Genomic DNA, 8,157 nt, shown 5'->3' on the forward strand with positions numbered 1-8,157 from the left:
CATATCAACCCCTCTAGAGTATTATTTATAGATCCCACGTGGCTAGGCCCTTGTCCATCAGTAATGGGGTTTGATGTGGCATCCTCTTGAATTATGGTGGTTAAACATGATAAGTTAAATTCTGAGAGACATAACTTTTGCATCTGAATTGTATTTGATGTGATTCTTACATAGTTGGAAAGGTTTTTGAGTGTAGAACAATGTTCTTAACTATAAATTTTCTACCCCCCAAAAATTGTCATTTAAGTCATAAAAATTTCCCCAAAAGGTTTTAAACCCTAATTGTCGAAATTAGGTCTTGCTAATAAAACTACTCATGTAAGTTGATTTGTATGAATTTCCACTCTAAAAACATTAAGATGAATGGAAAATAATATAATGATCTAGTATTGATCATAATAAATATGTGTGAGGTTTCTAATAGAACACATGGTTGCATCAGAATTGGGAGAATCTATATCCTACCACCTATACACAAGAGTATCATCTTATAGGAGTTTTACATGAAAAAAAGATAATTGCGAATATTTTACAATTGTTTTTGCCAAATACTTGTAAATTGTAAAACAATATACAATTAATAAAAACACAAAAATATTATGTACTAACCTCATCCAAGAAAATATCATACATGGGAAATTATGTGAAACCATAATAAGTATGCCTACAATTAGATCATTGATGAGATCAATACAACTGGAACTAGAATGGCCCACATAGCTAGGTGTTGTGGCTTTTTGAAATCAATGGCATGGTTTACATGCCATATCCTTGGAAATTGAACATCGTTTACTATTATAAATATGTTATGTTGAAATACAATGTGCATTATTGATATAAAGTCTCAGTCACATGAATCATGTCTACAAGTTGAGATTTTCTTAGGGGAATTAGACATATACCTAGGAAGGTGGCCTTATCAATGATTTATTTCGGGCCCTTTCTTGGTTCTATGTAGAACCAGGAAAAACATGTTATAATGCACCAAAGTTAAAATGACTAACATGGTGGCCCATAATAAAATGTGTGGATAATTTATGTAGAAATTACAATGGAACCTCCTTGTTAGTATTGAGAGCTTTGTCAAATAGTTCAAACCACATATCCATCTAGTTACCCTTAAATTGATGGAATGTGCATTGGTACATGTAAAGTTGTTTCTCTCTTAAATCAAGGGGTTTGTTTTTTCTGGGGTCAATAAAATTGGGGCAATTATTTCCTTGATTATACATATATTATTCACCTTTCCTTTTGCTTGTCACTAGAGTAGTATTTACTCATTGTAATTGTATATTTAGACATATTAGATAATCAGCCATGGACATGGCCATTATATACAACAATGGTTTCAAGCAAAGTGCCCAAGCAAAAAAGAGGTGGATTTGGAGTATTCATAAGCTCACCATGGAAAGTTCTTAATTTCATCTCGACATTGGTTAATTTCCATTTAAAGGTATCATGGTGATGGTTGGAGGTTAAATTTTAGGTGTAGATTAGGATTTTACTCCATTCCACTAGACTAAACAATACATTTAAACAATAACAAATGAATTTTACAAATTATCTATTTTTTAATAATTTAATAGCCATAAAAATGAAATATGGAATAAAATTGAGCTGAAATGAGGAGTCCTCATTGGAAACATCGATTTCCAATGGTACTGGCCTCCCTCACACTTTTCCTTATTAAATTTGGGCTAAAAGAACAATGACACATAAGTGCAAGTTGGAGAAAAGACAAAGGAAAAATGTTGTGGATAGGAGAAAATTGAATACAAAAGGGCTATGTTCTTTATTTTGATATTTTTAGATAGAGGAAGAAACCAATATTAAGAATGCATGGATTTAAAAAACTAGTCATTTTTCTACATAAAATAAAATGTTTGTGGAAATCAATGTGGAGGAAGGTCTAACGAGTGCATGGATATTCGAAACGGACCATAGCTATTAAAATAGGAACATGTGCACATTCCTAATGTGTGTGTATATTTCTTAAATTCACAATGAGAACACATTCCCATTGTAACAATTTTGGGAACCAACTTCATGCGCCTACCTTAACTTCTAACATGAAACATAGGCTTTGTAAATAACTTGTAATGTATTATTCATTGTTGAGAATATATGATTATGCATATAAATTGGTTGATTATTTTCCTTATTGCTATATACTAGTCTTACTTCATTTCGGCTTGGTGCCAAAACTTTGTGTTCTAACCTTAGTAATGGACTATGATTCTTATTATTCATGTATACTTATTTCATCTTAACTTAGTTACTAACCAAATTTGCAACAAAAAATTACATACCTGGAAATTGAAATATGTCCCTTAAAGAGATAATTGAGGTGGTTCATCTCAAATCCATTCTTGTAATAGTGATGGACAATTCTCCTTACTATTTATTGCATTTCTAACTTTCCTTTTCTTAATCCTACTATAGAATTTAAAGTAAAATATGCATCTTCCAAACTACATTGTTACTTAATTATCTTTCCATTCTTCTTTTCACCCCATTTTATCTATAATACTACAAAAATACATAAATTTAAAATAAATAACATTGGAAAAACATTTTATTATACATGTTAGGAAAAAATAAAAATAAAGTTAATAAACTTTTTAACCAATAAAATTATATTATTAAAAAAAAAAAAATTTAAATAAACATATTATTAGTAATGTTAATTTTTAAATATAATTTTTTCATCTAAAATAAAATTGAAATAGCAATACTAAAAGCCCTTACAATTATACACTTCCCATCCCGGACAGAACCTTCCCTTCACTTTCACACAAAGCTAAAACATTAAAATGAAATTATTCAGTGAAGTGTATAATTTTGTATATTATTAAGTTGGTTGTCTATGCTGCATTTGATGCATTGATAGTCGAGATCGAGTTAATTCGTTAGTTGGGTATTATAGACAAAATCATGATAATTATTTGAGGGACATTATAATATTTGACATAAAATTAATAATATAAAATATAATATTTATATTATAATAATTATTGAAGAAGATTTAAATATAAATAATAATATAAAATTTAAAATATATTAATTATAAATTATAAAATTATTCTATTAAATAATATTTATCAAATATTTTGATGGAGATTCCTCGTTAGGGTGAGGAATGAAAAATGTATGGAGATAAAAGGGAATATTAATTTCCCACGTGACAATTGTCATGAATCAATGTGATAGATTGTGGGTGTTGGGAAGTGGGTCAGAGAACATTTTCGAGGCTCTGCTTGATATAATAATGTGGATGTTGGTTTAGATAGGAATTTGTAACCACATGGAAATGAAACGTGGTGTCATCAAGGGTGGTATCAGTGTCGACTCTTTGAAGCTTCTCGAAGCCACAAACTGTCTCTTTGGTGGGTGGGAGGCTTATATTGCTTTCTGTTGGAAAGACAATGGCCATGCTCTAGAGTGGGTTGAAGTTGCAATATAGTAGGAGACCCTGGATCGATTCTCCTTTGGGGCCACTTGGTAAAGGGAGCCCATTTGTATTTCAACCACCTTCCCTTGCAAGGATTCCAGTAGGATGTAGGTTGGCCTTCAATTTGGGTGGTCATTTGGTCTTTTCTACTCTTTCACAGGTAATTTTTACCCTATTTGAATACCTTAGAAGGATTATCTGGTTTGCTACTAAGGTTTGGGTTTCACATCCCCTAAGCTTAGCTAAATTGTTAGTTTGCACTTACTGTCAACATCTGCAAGGGGTTTTCGTCTCCATTGTCTTACTCCTATGGGAGGATTATGATGTTTCTTAGTGAGAAGATAGGTGGCTTATTGTGAGTTTTGTTGCAATTTTTATTTTTGCTCAATAGAGCCTAATCTCAACCCTCTGTGGAGCCCGAGGAGGGAGCTCAGGGGCTGCTACATTTTATTTTTGATCCTCAGTTAAGAGCTAGAAAATTTAGCTCTCTTGGCAATCTTGGGTGGGGCTAGTCATGGGTTCTTGTCCACTCTCACTAGGTGGGCTCATTTGTTTGCAATCATCGTTGTGTTATTTGTGAGACGTCGATGTTGAGGTAGCGTGGTCGGCATCGTCGAGGGGGTGGCCAATAGGGTAGGGGAGAAAGAAGACCAGGGGACCTGTTGGAGGATGGTCAACTCGAATTGCCACAAACAGGTTCACTTGGGCATGTTGATTTTCCACCACCTTTTCATTCTATTGAAGCCCAAATTCACCTTGTTCAAGCCATGGTGGATCAACTCGCCCAAGTTTTCTAGGCAGACCACAATGTAATGATCAACCATTTTTCCAATATTCTACATAATGAAGGGTGTATTCTGGATCGCACGACATCTCTATGAAGAAATCAATAAAGGCTACATGATTGAATGGATTGTTTCAAAGGAAAGATAGTGCACATGGAATCTCACATCCATGGTGTCTTTCATCACTTAGGTGAAAGAACTAACAATGTTTACGCCCCCAACAAAAGAAATTTGTAATAAAACAAGTAGGATATTTTGTAATTTTTGCTCACTTTTGTACCTGGTGCGCTCTTGTTATGAAGCTATCTAATTTTGTTTAATTACTCTTAGATTTTTTATATGTATTTAATAGCAAACATATCCAGTTAGAATGAGACATTGTTTTTTTTTATCTTGCTCTCCTCACCATGTATAATTCTCTTGATTTAATAGAAAAATATTGACTTACCAAATCTTAGAGAAGAAACAACCACGCCTTTAGGATGAGTTCTATGTCCTATACCACGACTATCATGGAGTGTAGGGTTAAAGTGCTGTACTATTCGTGCAATACGGAGTTAAAGTGCTTTTGACACGGTCGCATTACATATGAAGTGGTAATCATTCATATTAATAACTATAGTTATGCTCCCTAATTTTTAGGAGCGATAGCTCTAGTCACATTAGTGCGACTCCACCTCCTCAATTATTATTATTCTATAAAAGGCCCATCATTTGTCGAACCCGCCTGCACACAAGCGCAATGCTTGAACAACCATTCTGTTTGTTTCCTATTAGAATCCGTATGTTGTGGAAAGACTTATATGCTTTAACTTTTCTTAATATAAATTTAAATCAAACAAAGCAGCCAATGGTGAAGCTTAAAGAAGGAATTTGTTAAAATTTATTGTTCAAATTATAATGACTTTTGATCTTTTTCTTATTATTTAAGAAGATAACATTATCTAAATTCACTGGGTGGTAGGTGATCTGAGGGTAAATTTTTATTGCTTTTTCGTTTTGTATGGAAAAATGCTGTAATGTATTATTTTGTTTGGTATATATTTTAATTTGGTTAAATTAGATAAGGTAAATTGACTTTAAGGTAAAATAATCAATTTATTTTTAGCAGTTTTTGGGTCTTAAGTTTTTCCAATCAATGATTTTGCCAACAGTATTCTTATATATATATATATATATATATATATAGATATATCAACCTAATCTTAACTCTGGATCTACTAAGTATTGAGAGGGATCAAATCTCTTTTCGCTCTAAAAGAGGTTTTCATCTCAAGGGATTTGATCCCTCTTATCACTTGGTAGATTTAGAGTTAATATAGATCTAGGTTGGTTCTTATTATATACCTTTTAGTGTTGGAGATTAACTAATTAAACTATTTTTGGGTTTTAATCAAAGACCAAAAGGGAGTGCTAATGTAGATAGTATTTACAAGAAATCCGATGAGTTTTCCTTGTGGTCAATATTGACATTATCTCCAATAGAGTAACATGCTTTCTAGTAGGGTGTTGTCTAACTATTATACATTTTAGAGCTTCTGGCTAGAATCTGACGAATTTTTTTTGGTTAAATCTTGATATTTTGTTATCTAAAATGTTTTTTTGACTACATATATAGGTTCAACACCCTGAAAAACCCCTAGGGCACTTGGATTTTGAAGTGTTTACAACTCAAACTTGTAATTCCAACAAATCCTTATTGTATTATGGACAGACTCGATTAGAAAAGATATTTAGAAAACCTCCAAAATTTATGATAGATAGAATATGGTTTCTAGTAGAATCAAGCCTTAAGCCCATAAATAAGACTAGATACTACCCTTAATTGCAATTTAGTCTAGATATTAGTTTCTTTATCATGGACAACATGAATTTACTTATAATAGTAGTCTAACTATTATATCTTTTTCTGTGTTTTGGCATATATTTTGATCAATTTTATCTTAAAATTGATAAAAATTGTATAGTTTACAAAATCCAAGTGCCTTAAAGTTTTCTATCCATCTTATATTCAAAAATACAATTTAAATAACTAAAAATCATATCATTTGATTCTAAAAAAACCATAAAATAATTAAATTTATTACTAATTTTTAAATTTTCACTTTACTTAAATGTAATTGTTAGATTTTGATTCTAGTAACTTAATGATTATAATTTTATTAGTTTAACACTCGATTTTAAAAGCAACATAGAAGGAACTGGAAAAAATAACGCATTTTTCCATATATAAGATGAAAAGATTGCATAAGTAAAGAGCATTTTAGTAAGTGAAAATTGTAAAATGCAATTTTTTTAAATTCTTTTTTAACAAAAGAAGCTTTTTTTTATTGAACAAAAGTAGTAACAATAATGGATGCACAATGGAGTACGAAAATATATACAAAGTACTACCTTCCATAAGTCTTATGTAGTTTAGTAAATCCATTGAAACGTAATCTGAACCATAATATTTAACAAACAACCGTGAAGTGACATATGACCAATACAAGTTTGTGATCCATACTAACCACGTGCAAATAACATTACAAACGGAAATTCTACATATTCCAAGCATTAGCAATGTATTCCAAATTAATGGAAAATTTTGGAAGCATTGCATTTCAACATCGGGTGTTAGATTTAGTTAGGAGGAGGGTTGGGTGAAGAATCGTCCGTTCCACAGGAAGTTTAGATAGGAGGAGAGTCAAGCAATAAGGCCATTCACATGGTTCAAGGAGGACTCTAAGTTCTCATTTTTCTTAGAGGTTTCAAAAAAATCATTTTTCCTCGGGTTCTTAAGCTTGTACATTTTAAATGTGTACATGAATTTTGTATAAGCATTCAATTATGTCTTCATGAATTTTATTACAAATGTGCTTTATTTTCATTCGCCATGATATTTACATGGGTGGTAGTTGATTTAGCTATCCATTTGTGTTGTGTGCTTATAGAGTTGGAGATAGATTTTGTTGTATCATTATAATGTTTTTATTCATCTTGATGCTTTTGGAGTGGAAAATGTGGAGGGATCAACCTTTAGAGTAGTTATATCGGTTAGACCTAATTTGCAGAATTACAATCAAAGCTTCAAACCTTGTGATGTTATTCTACACTTAGACGCCCTTCTAATGATGTAAGAATAGTGTAAATGAGAGTTCATATACAAATTTGGTTCCTCTTAAAAGTTGACCTACCATGTTTGACCACCATGGTTCAAGAGGATTCCACATCATCCGCCTTAAATCTTGCAAAAGGAGCTAACTACATGAGGACTATGAAGAGGAAATTAGAAGTGATAATGTTGTAACTTTAACTGAGAACATGAGTAAAAAATAACCCCTACTTGGCTATATGGCTATGTAATAACTAGGCCACTAGGAGGAAAAGGGATTTGGTTCATTTTGATTATATATTGTTCAATAGTAAAATAGAGCATAATAGATGGGGTTTAGTGTTTTGTAGTAACCTATTAAGCCATAGGTAGAAAGCAAATCCATAAAGAGTGTATTTTCCTTGTATTTGCATTATTTCCATTTCAAAGAAAGAGAGAATAGAGAAGCCTCACCTTCCAACTAGTTTTTCTTCTGTAAATGTTTCATAAAGAATATCATGTATTCATTATGGGCGTGTGTTATTGTATTTTATTGTTCTCTATTTCTTGTGTTTTATATATTATATGCATTAGAAGAAAATAATAATTAATAAAATTGGAATCTAATTAACCCTCAATATAGATTTTAGTCTATTTTATCACACCTATTGTGATAAAATATCCATTGGAATATCCACAACAGTATACAAACAATATTTGTATTGGAGTAGGTTTCTTTGGGGAACATTGTGGGATGTTGCAAGGGATCCAATAGTTAGTTTAATAAGGAAGTTGTAAAATTCCAACCTTGGATGATAAATATGTTCATAATAACCCTCCAAATATAG

The sequence above is a fragment of the Pinus tabuliformis genome, chromosome 9 (genome assembly GCF_031772625.1).
Source record: "Pinus tabuliformis cultivar Carrire ecotype Pingquan chromosome 9, CPIR1, whole genome shotgun sequence".
Classification (NCBI taxonomy): Eukaryota; Viridiplantae; Streptophyta; class Pinopsida; order Pinales; family Pinaceae; genus Pinus; species Pinus tabuliformis.